Here is a 19,953-nt window from a genome sequence, read left to right as displayed (position 1 = left end):
CGTTCTAAACCGCCTCCCCTTTATCTTGAGGCTGTGCCCCCTAGTCCTACTGTCTTTTTTGAGCGGGAAGAGTCTCTCCACCTCTATCCTATCCATCCCATTCATCATCTTATACGTCTCAATGAGATCTCCCCTCATTCTTCTAAACTCTAACGAGTACAAGCCTAGTTTATTCAGCCTCTCCTCATAGCTCAATCCCCTCAACTCCGGTATCAGCCTAGTAAACCTCCTCTGCACTCCCTCCAGGGCCAAAATATCCTTGCGCAGGTGCGGCGCCCTAACCCTTAATTCCCCTGTCTATCAGAAACAGTTCTTCCAGAGATGCAATTCAAAGGATGATTGCTTGACTAATTGCTGGGTTGAAGGAGTTGCTTTATGAAGAGAGATTGGACAGGCTGTATGTGTACCCATTGGTGTTTAGAAGAATGAGGGGTGATTGCATTGAAACATATACGAAGATAGTCAGTGACTTCAGGAAGCATAGTTGAGGACATCCCCCTTTTACATCAATGGGTATGAAGTGGAAATGGTCAAGAGGTTCAGGTTTCTAGGTATCCAGATCACCAACAACCTGTTCTGGTTCCTTCACGTCAATGGTATAGTCAAGAAAGCCCACCAATGCCTCTACTTTCTCAGGAGACTAAGAAAATTTGGCATGTCTGCTACGACTCTCACCAACTTTTACAGAGGCACCATAGAAAGCATTCTTTTTGGTTGTATCACAGCTTGATGTGGCTCCTACTCTGCCCAAGACCACGAGAAACTACAAAGCGTTGTAAACAAAGCCCAGTCTATCATGCCCACCCATTTACTCTGTCTAAACTTCCGGCTGCTTCATAGAAGTAGCCAGCATATTCAAGAACCCCCCACACCCACCTCCTACCTTCTTCCATCGGGAAAAAGATACAAAAGTCTGAGGTCATGTACCAACCGACTCAAGAAAAGCTTCTTCCCTGCTGCCATCAGACTTTTGAATGGACCAACCCCATATTAAGTTGATCTTTCTCTACACTCTAGCTGTGACTGTAACACTACATTCTCCACTTTCCCCTTTCCTTCTCTATACTTGGTATGCTTTGTCTGTATAGTGCAGAAGAAGCAATACCTTTCGCTGCGTACTAATACATATGACAATAATAAATCAAATCAACATACCTTGAGGAAAATTAACAATTGAGAAAATGTCCCCCATTGTTGGAGAAAATAGAACTAGGGGACACTGTTTAAAAATAAGGGATGTCCCATTTAAGACTGAGGTGAGTATTTTTTTCACCCTCAGGGGTCTGTGGAATTTTCTTCCCCAAAGAGCAGTAGGCAGGTCATTGCATATTTTTAAGGCTGAGTTTGTCAGATTCTTAAACAAAAGCAACATGTTTTGGATGCTGGAAAACTGAAATAAATGGACAGATTCTTAGCTGACAAGAGAATCAAGAAGTATATGGAGTAGATAAAAATGCAAAGACCATAATTAAATCTTAGGAAATGGCACAGTAAGCTTGAGAGGCCGAATGGCCTACTCCTGCTTCTAATTTAAATGTGCATATTTGTTTAAATCACCTTCGCATACTGTACTTTGTGATATTTTTTGGTTTTCTGTTTCTTTCAGTTTGCATTGTCTCAATGGGCAGCTTTAATTTTCCTTTCATTTGAAACAACGGTTTGTTCTTGCTTGCTGCAATTTCCTGGAATTCCTGACAACCTGATGAAAGTAAGTCTATTAAACAAGAGCATTGACATTTGAGTCACTATGATCCATCCAAAGGAACAAAATTGCTTACAACATGCCGTAGAAATTGAGAGAAGTGCTTTTACGCAATTTCACCGTTGGTGTCAAATTATTGAATATTAATGTTGAATTCTTGAATTTTCTGTCTTTAAAGCGTTCTATAAATGCTGCACTATAAGGGAAGATAAGAATGTAGGCATGAAACATTACGGCTGGTGTGCAAGTGCAAATGTTTTAGTCAGCAGCAATGTTCCCTGGGAACATTGGTGTGGCTGAGTGAAAATAATAGTGTGTATCGTGGACATGCCTCCTTCAGAGCCCCGAATGGTGCTTTTATCAATGGTTGAGCTCTTCCAGATGAATACCAAACTGCTTGTAATGAAGCAAGTTTATCCTCCTCCAGGCTCTGTTACATGTGATGCGGAGGACTAAATCACAGCATTTCTACTCAAGCATTTAGATCTTGTGTCATCCTCCCGTATGCAAAGAGAGAGAGTGCTGGCAACAGCACGTCGTATGAAGAATACCTGGTGATTACAGAAAAAAAGAAGGTGACAATCTCTCCAGAATTCAGATTCAGGACATGTAGCAACCCCTGCAATATCTATACGAAGAGAATGTTCTCACAGCATAAAACATAAATGATGGTCACCAGAGAAGAAATGATAATGCTCAGGAGTACTGCACAAGCCTCTGCTTGGTGCCATCTATATTTCAGTATGACGACCATATGACACAATGGTCAAAGCAAGAGGCCAAATAACGATGGGCAACAACCTACCATTTAGTCCATTTCTGCACCATCCATTCAGTACATTCTTTAGAAAGAGCTCATTTGATTCATTTCATTATCTTTTGGTACTCAAAATAGACATAGCTATTCTGCTTTTTCTGTCTTGAAGTTGGCAATTTGTATATAGTCCTCAGGTCTTTGTACCTCCACACTGAGGTATTGCACACATGTACAGCAGGGGAGGTGATGGCATAGTGGTATTGTCACTGGATTCGTAATCCAGAGGTGTCTGGTAAAGGTCTTAGAACTGGGTGTCAAATCCCACCAAGACAGATGGTAATATTTGAATTCATTTTAAAAAGATCTGGAATTGAAGGTCTAACAATGACCATGAAACTGTTGGCATAAAAATCCATCTGGTTCACTAATGCTCTGTATGGAAGGAGGGCTACCATCCTTCCCGAGTCTGGCCTACACGTGACTTCAGTTCCACAGCAATGTGATTGATTCTTAAATGTTCTCTGCAATGTCTAGAAAGCTACTCAAGGGAAATTAGGGATGGGCAACAAATGCTGGCCCAGCCAGTGATGCCCAAATTCGATAAATGAATAGAAAAAAAATAGACTAAGAATGTCAAATCCAGTACATCTTCATGCTATCTTTGCACTTGTAAATGGGCAATTGATCAATGAAGAATGGGAGAGTTGTGATTATTTTCCTAACCCCTAATCCTGTGGAGATTGAGAGAAAGTGTTACTGAACAAAACAATGACAATCAAAATAAAATAAATGTTGGCATGTGTCAATCTATTCTAGGTTCCATGTTCTGTTCTCCATAATTATGATGAATGATGAGAAATATTTGCAGCTTTTGTTTTGTATTTGCAACTTTTTGCTTAAAGACGTGCTTGCGCAGTACAGTTTCCCAATCTCACATGTCAATGCAGTTTGAACGGAATGCCTCACTGTCACAGTTGTTGGCTTCAAGGTCTTGGCTGCCCTTTCCAATGAATGTATAAAATCCCATGGCACTACTTGAAGAAAAGCAGAAAGCTCTCATAGCGCCCTGACCAATAGTTATCTGCCTGCCAACACTTCATAAAGTCATAGAATCCCCACATTGCAAAAGGAGGTCATTCAGCCTATCAAGTCTGCACTGAATTTCTGACAGAGCATGTAACCTAGGCCTACCATCCACCACATAACAAAGAACAAGCCCTCCAAGCCTGCGCCGCTCATGCTTCCAACTAAACTATTCATTTGTATCCCTCCATTCCCAGTCTGTTCATGTGGCTATCCAGGTAAGTCTTAAATGATCCCAGCGTGTCCACCTCTACCACCTTGCTTGGCAGTGCATTCCAGGCCCCCACCACCCTCTGTGTAAAATACGTCCCTCTGACATCTGTGTTAAACCTTGCCCCCCTCACCTTAAACCTGTGACCCCTTGTGTTTGTCACCTCTGACCTGGGAAAAAGTTTCCCACTGTTCACCCCATCATGCCCCTCATAATTTTATACACCTCTATTAGTTCGCCCCTCATCCTCTGTCTTTCCAGGGAGAATAACCCCAGTTTACCCAATCTCTCCTCATAGTTAAGACCTTCCATACCAGGCAACATCCTGGTAAACCTTTTCTGTACTGTCTCCAAAGCCTCCACGTCCTTCTGGTAGTGTGCGAACAGAACTGGATGCAGTATTCCAAATGTGGCCTTACCAATGTTCTATATAGCTGCACCATCATAGGCCAACTTTTATACTCTATGCCCCATTCTATAAAGGCAAGCATGCCATATGCCTTCTTCACCACCTTCTCCACTTGTGCTGCCACCTTTAAGGATCTGTGAAGCTGCACACCCAGGTTCCTCTGTGTGCCTATAGTCCTAACGGTTCTGCCATTTATTGTATAGTTCCCCTCTACATTAGTTCTACCAGAATGCATCACTTCGCATTTATCTGGATTAAATTCCATCTGCCATTTCTCTGCCCAATTTTCCAGCCTATCTATATCCTGCTGTATTCTCTGACAATGTTTATTGCTATCCACAAGTCCAGCCATCTTTGTGTCATCCGCAAACTTACTGATCACACCAGTTACACCTTTTTCCAAATCATTTATATATATCACAAACAGCAGAGGTCCCAATACAGAGCCCTGTGGAACACCACTGGTCACAGACCTCCAGCTGGAAAATGACCCTTCCACTGTTACCCTCTGTCTTCTATAGCCAAGCCTGTTCTCCACCCATCAAGCTAGCTCTCCTTTTATCCCATGAGATTTAACCTTTTGCACTAACCTACCATGAGGGACTTTATCAAGTGCTTTACTAAAATCTATATATACGACATCCACGGCCCTTCCCTCGTCAATCTTTTTTCTACCCTCATAACCTATATCCTCTTAACCTATGCTAACCCCATTAACCTACACATCTTGGGACATGAAGGGACAATTTAGCAAGGCCAATCCACCTAACCTGCACATCTTTGGTTTTTAAACCATTATCTAATCATGATTCAATGATGTGTGGGTTAGGTGGATTAATTATGGTAACCACAAGGTTATGGGGATAGGGTGGTGGAGATGGGGGGTGGCGTGGTGAGCCTGGGTAAGATACTCTTTGGAGAGTCGATGTAGACTCAATGGGCTGAATGGAAGGATTCTATGATTATTATAATCACATTTTCATTTGTACAAATGTGCCATGTGCAAATTGGTGTTGACAATTCCTTACTCGACAGTAGTGATTCCAATTGAATGATTATGAGCGATATTCTCTGGCCTCCCCATAGTAACTTTCTTGCAGTGGTGAGCAGTGAGCTGTTCGTCAGTGGCAGGATATGCTGGTCCTACCACTGTCAATGTGGCAAGAGGGTAAATGGATGTTTTTCTGGTTGACGATCAGTGATTAGTGGTGTGCCTCAGAGATCAGTGTTGGGGTGCAATTGTTTACAATTTTCATAGAAGATTTGGAGTTGGGGACCAAGTGAAGCGTATCAAAATTTGCAGATGACACTAAAATAAGTGACAAAGCAAAGTGTACAGAGGATGCTGAAAGTCTACAAAGGGTATACTAATCTATATGAGTAGGCGAGGGTCTGGCAGATGGAGTACAATGTTGGTAAATGTGAGGTCATCTATTTTGGTAGGAATAACAGCAAAATAGACTATTATTTAAATGGTAAAAAATTGCAGCATACTGCTGTGCAAAGGGACTTGGGTGTCCTTGTGTAAGAATCACAAGGAGTTGGTTTGCAATTGCAGCAGGTAATTAAGAAGGCAAATGAAACTTTGTCCTTCATTGCTAGAAAGATGGAGTTTAAAAGCAAGGTGATATTGCATTTGTATAGGGTGCTGAGGCCATACCTGAAGCTCTGTGTACTGTTTTGGTCTCCTTGAGAAAGGATATACTGGAACTGGAGGGGGTGCAGAGGAGATTCACTAGGTTGATTCCAGAGTTGAGATGGTTGACTTATGAGGAGAGACTGAGTAGATTGGAGCTATACTCATTGGAATTCAGAACAGTGAGGGGAGATCTTATAGAAACATATAAGGTTATGAAGGGAATAGATAATATAGAAGCAAGGAAGTTGTTTCCACTGGCGGATGAAACTAGAACTAGGGGACATGGCTTCAAAATAAGAGGGAGCAGATTTAGGATTGAGTTGAGGAACTTCTTCACACAAAGGATTGTGAATCTGTGGAATTCCCTGCCCAGTGAAGCAGTTGAAGCTGTCTCATTGAATGTTTTTAAGGCAAGGATAGATATATTTTTGAACAATAAAGGAATTAAAGGTTATGGTGAGTGGGATGGTAAGTGGAACTGAGTCCACAAAAAAATCAGCCATGATCTTATTGGGCAGCACGGTAGCACAGTGGTTAGCACTGCTGCTTCACAGGTCCAGGGTCCTGGGTTTGATTCCCAGCTCGGGTCACTGTCTATGTGGAGTTCGCACATTCTCCTCATGTCTGCGTGGTTTTCCTCTGGGAACTCCTGTTTCGTCCCACAGTCCAAAGATGTGTAGGTTAGGTTGATTGGCCATGCTAAAAAAATTGCCCCTTAGTATCCAGGGATGCATAGGTTAGAGGGATTAGTGGGTATAATATGTAGGGATACGGGGGTAGGGCTTGGGTGGGATTGAGTTTGGTTGAGACTTGATGGGCTGAATGGCCTCTTTCTGCACTGTAGGGTTCTATGACTCTATTGAATGGCAGAACTGGCTTGAGGAGCCAGATGGCCTATTTTTATGTTCTAATGAAGTTTCCCATTGAATCAACTCCATGCCACCGGGAAATCCGTAATGGGGGATACGTTGTTGACAGGACCAGAAGATCCTGCTGGTGTGAAGAACCAAAAAGCTCTGGCCTACACTTCAAAGTTACTTATTTGGTTTTAAAGTTTCTTAAGGCATGCTGGGGCAATGATAAGGTGCCATCTACATATGAGCCACTTTCTTTGTATGAGCTTGAGTTTTGTAGTCTTTTATTGAGTAATATGCGTGATTCTGTGAAAAGTTAGTTCTTTCTGTAATGACCAGTGGCGGGTTGGTTGTATTTGAAACCTAATGCGGAGAGAGTGAGATCATAGTTTCTGAGAATTGAGGCATATACAATATTCTTTCTTCAGTAAAGATTCCATTTTGCTATATTGTAAAAAATGAGCGTCCTAAATAAAAATAATGATGAGCATAAATTTGCTACTGAAATAACTGCAATCTAAATCCATTAGCAGTGATTAAAGTGAAATAGCCAATCACAATTGTTCTGCAATAAAGCTCTTTTCATACTTCGCAACCAGCTTAATCACCATTTAATTGGTATAAATGCTGACTATTTCAGTCATCCAGCTGTGAAATGTTCAGAACTTTTCCAAAATGTTTGAAAATGATGGTTTGTTCACAATACTCGGAGAAAAATAACTCTTATATCTTTGATGCATTCTGTAAGGGCTATTCTCTGTGGTGTTCCGCCTTTGATCAGGTGGCTTCTCCCACACATTGTCTACGTCCAAAAAACACAATTTCCTTTATTGTGCCAAGCGAGTTTTTCAGTAACTCTTAAATATCCAGTGAAGCTAAATCCATCCAAACTTGAAAACTGCTACCACGCCTAAAGGCTATTCTTCCCACCAATATTTTCAAACTCCTGTGGAAAAATGGCATGGAGGCAACCAGGGTCTTACCCATCAGCTACAGAGCTGATGAGGGCCCTGCATCACTATTCTTTGGGCAGACTTACTTGTGCCGCTCAGGTCATAGACAAATGATGGGCCTGTTAAGGAAGCTGGAGCCAGAAATCTTGCCCACCAAGAGATGCCAACCAGTCAGAGGTTGGCAGCTCTATTGAACCTCAGTGTCACTGGGGAGGTGTAGTTTCTTCTGGGGTGCAGCCACCTAAGGCCTAGGATTGTTGCTGGATTTCAGGTCACGGGAATGTGAAATCGGGAGGATGATTCCAGGGATTAGTGGCAGGGGCAGTGCTCACAGATGAGAAGTGTCGGCAGAAAAGGCAAAGAATTGGCACTGAGCAGTACCATTCCCTTCCCAATGTTTGGGTGCCTTGATCAAACACTGAGAGCCTTTGAATGAGGGGCTTGGTTTGTTTGTCATGCCGCTCGCATTGTCAAAGCCTCTGCCTGCTGCTGATTTTATCCTAGTTGTGATGGGTTGAGGCCCTTACGTGGACATTAGTTGCCAACCTAAGGCTTTCAATTAATAGCAGCAATAGAAGGCCACTAAGGGGTCTTTCTACTGCAAACCTAATAGGGTTGGACGCGGAAGGGTGGCAGCACTTTTACCAACATCCACTCATCAAATTCCACGCTCCCCACCATCAAACTCACCACAGGGCAGGGAACAGGATTACACCCTGTAGTTTTCTGTGGTTTGCTATATGAGTCACTGCAACAAGGACTGTAGCAACAGAAAGATTATTTAACTAACTCTGCAGCTGTAAGAAAGCATTTGCACTGTCCAAGGTCCTGGGGAAATCTGGTGTGCCTCCGCCTGTAATGCCATACATGACGACCCGATCTACACACCCTTCGTCAGAACAAAAGAAAATGATTGTCTAATGAGCTATCCGTCTGCACTGAAATGACTCTATCTGTTAAACCATTACCTTAGTCTATTGTGTCAATACTGCAATGGTCAATTATTCATTTTACCAATATGGAACATTAGATGTAGAAAATATCTCATATAACATAAACAGCCAAACATCAACGCTGAACAAAAGAAAATTTTTCTTTCATTCAACAAGAAGTGGGCATCATTGACAAAATCAGTGTTTTGTTGTCCATCCTTGTTGCCCCTGAATTGTGTGTCTTGTTAGGCTACCTCAGAGGGCAACTAAGAGTTCAGAGTGCAATTAAGAGTCAACCACACTGCTGGGGCCTGGAGTCTCGTGTGGGTCACGCCAGATAAGGATCCAGATTTCCTTCTTTAAAGGATGTTAGTGAAGCAGATGTTTTTTACAATATTTGATGCTACTTGTATGGTCACCGCCATTATTGAGACTAACTTTATATTCCAGATTTATTAACTGAATTTAAGTTCCTTCCAGCTGCCAAGGTGGGATTTCAAGCCTTGTTCCCAGAGCAGTCCTGGACCTCAGGGTTACTAGTCTTGTGATTTTCCCATTATTCTATAGTCTCACCCAACTAATGAGGAAAATGTGACCAAATCCCATTAGAGTGATGAGTCTTAAAGATGGTCTTAAAGGTGGAGATGAAAGAAAGGAAAACTGATTTCGGGAGAGAATTCCAAAGCGTAACCCCTAATGGCATTTTCAGACATGGACTGCAGCGATTCAAGAAGGCAGTTCACCATCACTTTCTCAAGAGCAACTTGGGTTGGGCAATAAATGCTGGCTCAGCCAGTGACGCCCATATCCCACGAATGAATAAAAAAAAATGCATCAAGGTCCCACAAATGAAAGTTTGGTCATTCATGATGGGTAAGGGAGAAAGAGTCCAGAGCTGGAGGAATGGAGAGCTCAGGAAGGGTTATAAGCCTCAAGAAGATTTTGGAAACAGGGAAAGGCATGGTAATGAAGATTTTTCAACATTAAGATGCAGGTTAGAAATTGGAGCCTTTGCAGTAACAAGAAACAATGGAGATCAGCAAAGATAACAGATGAATGGGACATCATGTACAATAGGACACTGGCAGCAGAATTTTGGATGCAATGTTGGCTAGGAGAGAAGTAAAATGACAACACAGGAAGAGTGGATAGGTCCAGAGAGTTTGTAGAGAGGCAGATTTAGGTGTCATTCTTGTACATGTCTCAGCAAGTGGAAGCACATAGATTTGACAGAGGTGGAGGCCAGTGATTAATTATTGGGGAAATCGAGAAATAATGGTTATGTGTGCAGGAAATAAGAAACCACTGTGATGTCCTCTGTTAGGGGTTGTGAGTTTTAAACAAAATAAAATGTGGTTTGTACACTCACATGGTGGAATTTTCCCATCCCACCTGCCACGGGAATTGTAGCGGGTGAGGATGGACCATGCAATGTCCATTTACCTTAGGTGGGAATTTACGGCCTTAGGGCAAGTGCGACTGGAAAATCCTGCTCATAGATTGAATAAACAATAAGAGATTTATTGAAGGAGCTGTTACCTGCATAGAACAGAATATGAAACTGAAGCAGGTGGTCTCAAACATGGTGCTGAAGAAGTCCATGAACCCCTCACACTGGATGTTGGAGTAGAAATAAAGGAAGCTGGAGTGGATGATCGGTCATGGAGAGAGAGGTCAAGATTACATTTGCACCTTTCTTCTCTTTATATCCTTACTGTGTTAAAACCCAAGAACTGATCGAAGTGTCCTTCTCCAATTCACCCATTGCTAGAATTTCAATCCTCTCCAGCTCCTTAGCCTCCATCAGTTTAACAAAAGCAAAACACGGCAATGCTGAAAATCTGACATTAAAACAAAAAAGTGGCTGAAAATAACCAGCAGTTCAGGCAGCATCTGTGAATGGCAAAGCAGATTTAAATGTTAAACTCTGTGTCCTTCCATCTGTCTTTCCTTGCTGTTAGAAATATAAGAGCAATGAAATCCCTAAGTGCATTATCACTACTTTTGGATTTACTTTACCTCCTCTTTTGCTTGTTTTGACCTTCATTGAGTTCAAGACGATGAAATTTGACCCTTTACCTTGGGTTCTGTGTAATAAAAAGAGTTGCCATGTTACAAGGAATTCCTCTTTGCAATCTGAAGGCAGCTGTCATGTTGTAACAGCTCTGAGAGATGCTTATCAATAAGCCACATTATGCATCCAGTGTACTCGCTTTACACCTGTCATTGTGGACTCCATTACTGTACATTCTAGCCTCTTTCAATAAATAATGATGTCTTTTATTTATTTTGCAGGCATTAATTTGCCTCAGAATTAATCATTATCAGAATGCTGCCTGAATTTGAAAACGCTTCGACAAGCACTGGTCCTTATGTTGGTGCCAATAGGTACCTCTGTTGAAAGAGGAGGCTTCACACTATCATTCCAGTGGTTTCATCTACTTTCCACCATTAGGGGGACAATAGAACCTGTTGGAGATTGCGCTCGTCATATTCAGTGCTGCTGGGTTTCTGACACAGTGAGGTGTTACGAATTCTAATGAACAAAACTGTTCCTTTCCTGGGCATTTTGGGATACGTGTACCTTCCATAATGATAGATAGCACTCTTTTGCAATTAATCATAATATTTAAAGTTTATTTATTGGTGTCACAAGCAGGCTTACGGTAACACTACAATGAAGTTACTGTGAAAATCCCTTAGGCATCACACTCCGGCACCTGTTCAGGTACACTGAAGGAGAATTTAGCATGGCCAAAGCACCTAACCAGCACATCTTTCAGACGGTGGGAGGAAACCAGAGCACCCGGAGGACAGCCATGCAGACTTAAGGAGAACATGCAGACTCTGCACAGACAGTGACCCAAGGTGGGAATTGAACCCAGGTCCCTGGCACTATGAGGCAGCAGTGTTAACCACTGAGCCACCATGCTGTCCTAATATAGGACAAGTGATGCATAGTATTGCCATTTGATAGCCTTATGATAATCTGAATTATCTAGTGACATTTATAATTTGTTTTAGTGGGAGGTTGGGAAGTGGGCTGCATGCTGCTAGCAGATCATAGCTCAGTACTTGGACAAACACAGTAAATAATTGAACTCCAGGAAGAGTTAAGAGTGGCTGCCTTTGATATCAAGGCAGCAGTTCATTGAGTGTGCTATCAATGGGGCCCAAATGAAATTGAAGTTAATAGTCTCCACTCCATGGTTCATGCCTAGCACAAAGAAAATGGAGATCAATCATCTCAGCTGCAAGATATCGCTGCAAGAAATCATTTGACAGCACATTCCAAACCTACAAATTCTACCATGAAGAAGAACTAGGGGAGCAGGTACATGGGAAGACCACCATCTGCAAAATTCCCTCTAAATCACTCACTATCCTATTCTAATATGACTGCTGCTTCACTGTTACGGGTCAAAACTCTGGAACTCTCTCTTCAACAGTATCTCATTTTTGCAAGATGCAAAGGGATTGTGCCAACACACTGTGGGTTCATTTGTTGAGGCGAGACACATGATAATTTATTCACATGGATATAAAGACTGAAGACATCAGAATTGCAGAGATGTGTGTGTGTGTGAAAAGCAAAAGCAACACTTAACACTGGATCGCATGACACTTTGGTTGAATGATGTCATACTGTAACCCTTTAATTGCAACAGGCAGCATTGTGGGTGCATTTACACCACATGGTTCAAGAAAATGGTTCACCACCATCTTCTAAAGGGAAAGTGGAGATTGTCAATAGGACTGGCCTTGATAACAATACTTACATCCACAAAAAAAAACGGGATCCTGGATGCCAAGAACATTGAGCTGAGATTTTGGAGTCTTGGGGATGGGAGTTTGAGGTTTAAAGCTGTACAGATGGGAGATTGGGTGCTGTGAGGCAGCAGTGCGAGCCATTGTGCCAATGTGCCATTGGTTAGTCGACCAGGGCTCAGGTGTATCTAGTTTCACAAGGACACAGCGAGGCTGAGGTCATGAGCCTCTTTCTTTTAGTAGTGGAACAGTAAGTCAATGGAACAAATAGCTTGCTCATGCAATGCAAGGAGATTTTCTGTAAAGGAAAGTGGATCAGTTCCTGGTAGGGGTAGGTACAATACTATAAAGATGGTCAGTAGAATAGAGAGTAATATAGTCATTATGGTCTCCTATGGACTAGTTTTGATTGCTTAAGGTATCAGAGAGAAATTCTCCATCTTTTTTTGTCTCTAAATTGCCCTAGGGTTTGTTATATTTTTTTTGGCCCTACAAGAAGATGACCTGGCCGTTGGTAGTGGGAGGGGTTGTAAATTACAGTCTGCATGACCACGTGGAACACGCACAAAGGATCAGCTTCTCTTTTCCTGTCCATCATTTCGCAATATTCATATAAGTATGGATATTGCTGACATGCTGATCCGGCTCTGCAATTGCTGCTGCTGCTTGTAGCTGCTCCCACCAGAAGATTGGCTGTCATGGTCTACTGGCATCATGTTCGTCTGCCTTGCATCATTCTCACACATTCACTGTAGCTCGCCTGCCAATGCTCTGTGACATCTGTCATCCATCTACGCCTGGGCTGACACCTCTTTCTGCAGCTCTGCACTTTGCCCTTTACTTTTCAACTCAAGTCAAGTGGCCAAAATACTGACATTTTCTCTTTTCTGGATTTAAAAGTTATTTTTTGTTCTTGCTATTTCAAACACTTTTCCATTTGTCTTATGGTTTGTATATGGAATTCTCAGCAAACATCTTAGCATCCACATTTAAACGACTTCTATTTTCTTCCACAGATCTTACTGTCCCGGGATCTGAAACATTCAGGAAAGTGGATAGAATGTAGCATCTTATGAGTTGTTTTCCTTGTTACACATCCTGCAACTTTACAAAATTACTTCTGCCTGTCTCAATCCTCCTAACCTCTGCTTCACATCTGTCATCTTCTGTCCTCAATATACCAATTTACCAATGAGACCATCCACTCTGGTTCCTTTGAATGTGTTCCTTCTGACTAGCATTGTTTTTGTTTGTTTGAGTGCCCATATTCAATCCATATTCCAAACTGCTAGATTTTACTTGATCAATTATATTTTGTAGGGCCATTCAAATTCGGCAAGTAATTTTGTTATGTTCTTACTTCCATTTTTTATTGCTGGAAGTACATTTAATCCTCTGAATTTGTGTTCCACGTGCAGATTGAATAATTTTGGTGATGGTACACAGCCTTGTCACACTCCTCTCCTCACTTGAAACATATTTGATTATCCCTTGATATCCTGATACTTGCTCATAGTCCCTGGATAAATCCCATGGGTAAGATCCTCCGGCCCCTCAGCCGTGTGTTTCCCACTGGCGGGAGGTGGTGTGTTGTTTGCTGGCAGCAGGATCCCCTTGTCCCGCCGCTGCCAATGGAATTCCCATTGACGTCATCCCACACTGGCAGGAAACCCATGGGTGGAGGAGCTCTGCCAGCGGGATCGGAGAATCCTGCCAGCGTGATCGGAGAATATTGCCAGCGTGGACAGCTGAAGAATTCCAGCCCACATCTTTACTATCAGTGCCAAATTTCAACACTTCCATTAGCTTTTGGTGATAAACATTATTCAATGCATTTTCATAGTCTATGAGTAATATATAAATGTTTTTCTATACTTCTAGACATTTATTGAAGATTGTTCTCACGATAAGTATTTCCTCTCTTGCTCTTACTCCAGGGTCTAAATCCAAATTGTGTTTCACCACTTTCTGTTTCAAAAGTGATTTTCCTTTCCCTTTCTATTATGATTTTCGTGATCACTTTAACGAGTTGACTCATTAAGATTATAATTCTAAAATGATTGCATGCAATTGCTTTGGATTGTTTCCACACTTGGAAAAGCCCAGATGTTGTGTATTGAAATTAATTGTTTCAGAAACAGTATAAAGAACAATCATACCTATTCCAGCCTGGGAACAAATTCAGATCCTTGTGGCAACAATTAAGTTAAAACTGAAAGTACAACAAAAGAAAAAGCTGTGCGACCATTAGACTTTGACATGTTAAAGGATGAGAACATCAGAGAGGTAGTTAAAAGAAACAAGAATGAATATCTTGAGAATGAGGAAACAGAACACGCAGTGTCTCATAACAAGAAATAGGAAACAAGTGGAAAAACATCAAAGATGGTAGACAATATGCTACAAAGGAAATATTACCAAAATGGGAAATAGAAAGTGACAAGAAGCGAGGAGATGAGATATCAGCAATGATAATAGAAAGAGGAAAGAAAAGAGACACACTTGTGTATGATGAAATTGAAAAAAACACTATAAAGTATGTATGTAGGCAAGCTAAAGAGAAATTGTTTAATAAGATGTGTGATGAAGTATTGGAGATGGCAAGAGAAATGAAAGTTTTGCACAAGATAGAGAAATCTTTGACAGATAGAAAGAAAGAGATAACACAGATAGTTGGTGCATAAAAGACAAAGATGGTAGGGTATAGTTTGAAAGGGATGCAGCCGCAAAAACCTGGACAGAATGTGTAAGTGAATTGTATAATGGTCAAAATCGACTGAGCCCTCAAGATGTGGAGGCAACTCAACAACCAAAGATTATGATATCTGAGGTAAAGAATAAAAGCTTTGAAATTAATGAGCACAGGAAGAACTCCAGGCATAGATGAAGTAATAGCAGAATACCTAAAAGCCCTTGGAGAAACAGAATTAGAAGTGATAACAGGAATTTGTGATCAAATATACACCAAAGGAAACATTCCAGTTGACTTGAGGCATGCATTATTCATTCAGTTACCTAAGACTCTGAAAGATGAAGTTAATATAGTGAATAAAGTTATCATCTCAGCAGGTGTAATTGGTGTTAAACTGAAACTCCAGTTTCTCTATTAGCACAACATTGGTTTTAACATTTGCTTATTAGGTTTAAATTAAAAGAATGGATGACAGTCTCATCAGTGAAACTAATTTCCTACCATCCTGGGAAGTAAATCAGTCACTGAATTCTATTGTTCCTGTACTATCAATAGCCATTGAGTGCTTTGAAGTCACCCACAATAGAAAGCCTTCTCTACTCAGTGCCATCATCAATTTGATTGTAGTATTGAGTTGAGGATCACAAACCAGGTTTTTTCTGAACATGTGTATTAATCAACATGAAAAATGAGGGTATCAGTGATTTTGTTGTTATTTCCCATAATAGACTCATGAAATCAGAGAATTGTTACCTACAGAGGGAGGTCATTTGGCCCATCAACTCTCCAAATGAGCACTGCAACTTAGTGTCATTCATCTGCCTTTTCCCCTTACCCCTGAATATAGGGGTGAATTTCACCATCCCACCTACCACAGGAATCAGAGCGGGCAAGTGGTGGAACATGGAAAAGTTTGTTGACTTTCCAGTTTTGAGATGAGCGAGGCCATAAAATCCCAGTTATTGTTTCTGTTCAAGAAATCAGCTAATGCCCCCTTGAATGCCTCCATTAAACCTGCCTCCACCACTGTTCTAGGCAGTGCATTCCAGACCCCAACCACTCAGACGCGTGAAAACAGTTCTTCTCATATCGCATTTGCTTCTTTTGCAAATCACTTTAAATCTGTGCCCTCTCATTCTTGATTCTTTTATAAATGGGCACAGTTTCGCCCTATCTACTGTGTCCAGACCCCTCATAATTTTGAAAATCTCTATCAAATTTCCTGTTAGCCTTCCCCTCTCCTAGGAGAACAGTTCCAACTTCTCCAATCTATCCTCATAACTGAAGTTTCTCATCCCTAGAACCATTCTTCCAAACATCTTCTGCACTTTCTCTAATAGGTTCACATCCTTGTGATGCCCAGAACTGTACACAATACTCCAGTTGAGGTCTAATTCATGTCATACATAAGTTCAGCATTACCTCCTTACTCTTGTACTCTATACACTGATTAATAAAGCCCAGAATACTGTATGTTTTAGTAACTGCTCTCTCCAACTGTCCTGCCACCTTTAATGACTTATCCCTCTGCTCCTGTACATCCTTTGGAATTGTACCCTTTATTTTATATTGTCTCTCCATGTTCTTCCTTCCAAAATAAATTACCTCACACAGCAACTGCCACCTATCTGACCACTCCACCAATTTGTCCAATGCCATTGTGAGTAAAACTGCCAGTTCGGTACTAATTTGTGCTGGGTTAAAAGAGTTCAACCATTCTATATTTTGGAAATACACACACCAATAACTGAATTAACATTGGCCATGATTTATTTATTTCACATAAGATTGTTAGAATCGATAGAAAATGAAAGCTTCCATCTCACTGCCCTGGATTGGACTTGATACTGAGGTTGCAGATGCGTAACGATATTATGTCAGATATTGTGCCACTCAGGCTCTACACTATAAGAAAAATTTAGCCATGTGTGCTACTACAGCTAATCAATATTTGCACTTGGTTTGTAGTTATATGTTTGACCTTTGGCGTTTTAGAATGCAACCTTTCAATCTCTGCAAGTAAATGTTAAGACTTAAGGGTAGAGTGTGTAGCTGGGTAAGAAATAGGTTGAACAAATTAGAAACAGTGAATGAATGCAGGCAAGCGTTGAGTGGATTTCCACTGAGGTTAGTGCTTGGACACTTGTTGACTGGGAATTAGTTATGGTAATACAGTCCCGCCTATCACTTGGAGAACTGATGGGAGTCCATGTCCTCTTTCCATGGGAGGCCCGTACAGTTACAAGGCAAACAGGAACTTACTAGGACAGTTGGACCTCCCACTGAATCAGGCCATTGGTTGGGTGGAAACCTTTCCACCTGATGAAGGAACAGCCAGTTCTGAAAGCTAGTGGTGTTTGCTACAAATAAACCTGCTGGACTTTAAATTGGTGTTGTGACACTTCTTACTGTGTTTACCCCAGTCCAACGCTGGCATCTCCACATCATTTATGATTGGGGCAGCTTGGGAACAACCCATTGAAGTCTAGCTCAGAAAGAGTAGTTTTGTATTGAAAATAGAGGGAGCATAAGGATCCCTGACTATTGTAAAGATCTGTTAAAGTTTGCTCTTCACTTTTTTTGCTATTTCTTTCAAGCAGCTAATCCACTTGTTGTGGCTCATTTAATGTGTAATTTTTATTCTTATCTTTATGATTGAAGATGAGTGCTATTTAATGTGTATAAATGAACATGTTTTGCTATTGGTTTTAAATCTGTGAAACTATTATTTAAACCTGCATTGTATTATCGTATATCTTTATGTATGGAATGATTAAAAGTGCTCATATGTTTTCATTTTAGAGAATGGGCACTGAAAATTGGGCTAGGAAGCAAAGAAGTCAGAATTTCTCCGACCATGATTGGGAAAACTTATTATATGGGGTGAAGCAAAGAAGAGATCACATTTTAGGCCATAAAAAATCAAAGCCACCAAGAAAAATATCTATGGTTTGGAAGGAAGTTACAGGCATTGTCTCTGTGAATAGCAAAGTGTATAGAACGGCAGGTCAGTGCCGGAAGAAAGTTAATGATTTGATGCGTTCAGCCCCAATACGTAACATTTTTGATGAAAAAAGAGTTAAAACATAAAAACTTATTTTTTATTTATTAGTCTCTAGCGAGGTTTACATTAATTCTGCAATGAAGTTATTATGAAATTCCCCTAGTTGCTACACTTCGGCGCTTGTTCATGTCAATGCATTTAACCAGCACATCTATCAGATTGTGGGAGGAAACCGGAGCACCTGGAGGAAACCCATGCAGCCACGGGGAGAATGTGCAGACTCCACACAAACAGTGACCCAAGGTAGGAATCAAACCTGGGTCCCTTGCGCTGTGAGGCAGCACTTCTAACCACTGTGCCATCGTGTCCTGAAAGATAAGGGCTTTAGTCTGCATTGGATATGGTAGGAACTAACCCAGGGCTCATAAAAGTCATTAGCAATGGATATTCTTGATGAATGATTTTAAATAACATCGGGTCCTCATAGATTTACAGAAGGGGGTCATTAAATTGAGCAACAATAAGGATTTTTGAAGCTGGGCTTCCATGTACATAGCACAGTCGCCTTACAAACCTCTTCCTACAAACTTAGGGCGGCACGGTGGTGAGAAATCTGCACGTTCTTCTTGTCTCACAGTCTGAAATACATGCTGGTTAGGTGTATTGACCATGCTAAATTCTCCCTCAGTGTAACCAAAGAGGCGCCAGAGTGTGGCAACTTGGGGATTTTCCCAGTAACTTCATTGCATTGTTAATGTGAGCCTGCTTGTGACACTAATAATAAATTAAATAAGTGCTGAGGGAAATAAATGGTGAGGGTCATAAACTGCAGTTATCATGGAGATGATTGTGACCTGGTGATAAGATTGGAAAAGTTTCTCCCAGGGCCATTTGCTATTAGCTGTCACTGTCCTACAGATTGATGATAGTAAGATTTTTAAAACCTATTTAAATTTCTTTCTGCAGACAAGAGGTCCATTATGCCCACGAGCTGACTGGAGGGGGGTTGGCATACATTAAGGCTATGATCTTGTCAGCTGTTCATGGCACATGCTCACTGCAGCGAGGTTGGAGAATTTGGTGCCCAGTCAAATCTCCGTTCACTGCAGTGGGATTGGAAAATCCCAGTGGCATGAATGGCTGTAACATTCCAGCCTAAGAATCCTACTCCACAGGAAGGAGGGGCTTTAGAACCACTGAGTCTCTCAAACACCTGAGTAGGTAGTGGTGTGGATTTTAGGCTTAGTCAAGGTAAGGAGAAAAGCAAGTTGATCACATCATAAAGAGGACAGCTTATGTGGTGGAAAAATAATTATGCTTTCTCAAATTTCACAGATGCCATGTTTACAGCACAGCAGAGTGTTGCTGAATGTGATATAGCAAAATAGATACCTGAAGGCGATGTAACGGACGCCAGTACATCCCAGCAGTGCAGCACTGAAGATGCAGCAGAGGAGGGGGAAGCCTTGCAGCTAGATGAGTTTTCTGATTTTAACACTGATGTTCAGGCAGATAGGGGATGGGGTGGGGAGCCCTGCGATGACATGGACGCTGTATTGGCAGAAGAACACCCAGAGCCTTCAGGAGATGAGGAGCCTTTGTCATTGACAGACGGCCACCCCACATCTCCTGGACATCAACTTCTTACAGACAATCAAATTGATGTATTGATTATTGATCAACTGTTTGAGATTGTAATTAGGATCACTAAATGTTGTGATGCCAGTGCAAGGAGCCATGATATAGCCTTGAATAATGGCTCCCAGCAGCTCCAAAAAGTCATTTTTTTCTTAATTCATTTGTGGTACATGGGCATCACTGGCTGGCCAGCATTTATTGCCCATCTCTAGTTGCCTTTGGAGGGCAGTTAAAAGTCAACAACATTGAATCTGGAGTCACATGTAGGCCAGACCAGGTAAGGATGGCAGATTTCCTTCCCTAAAGGACGT

Source organism: Carcharhinus amblyrhynchos, chromosome 7 (assembly GCF_965287045.1).
Source record: "Carcharhinus amblyrhynchos chromosome 7, sCarAmb.v2.hapA, whole genome shotgun sequence".
Classification (NCBI taxonomy): Eukaryota; Metazoa; Chordata; class Chondrichthyes; order Carcharhiniformes; family Carcharhinidae; genus Carcharhinus; species Carcharhinus amblyrhynchos.
This window is presented reverse-complemented; position numbering follows the sequence as displayed.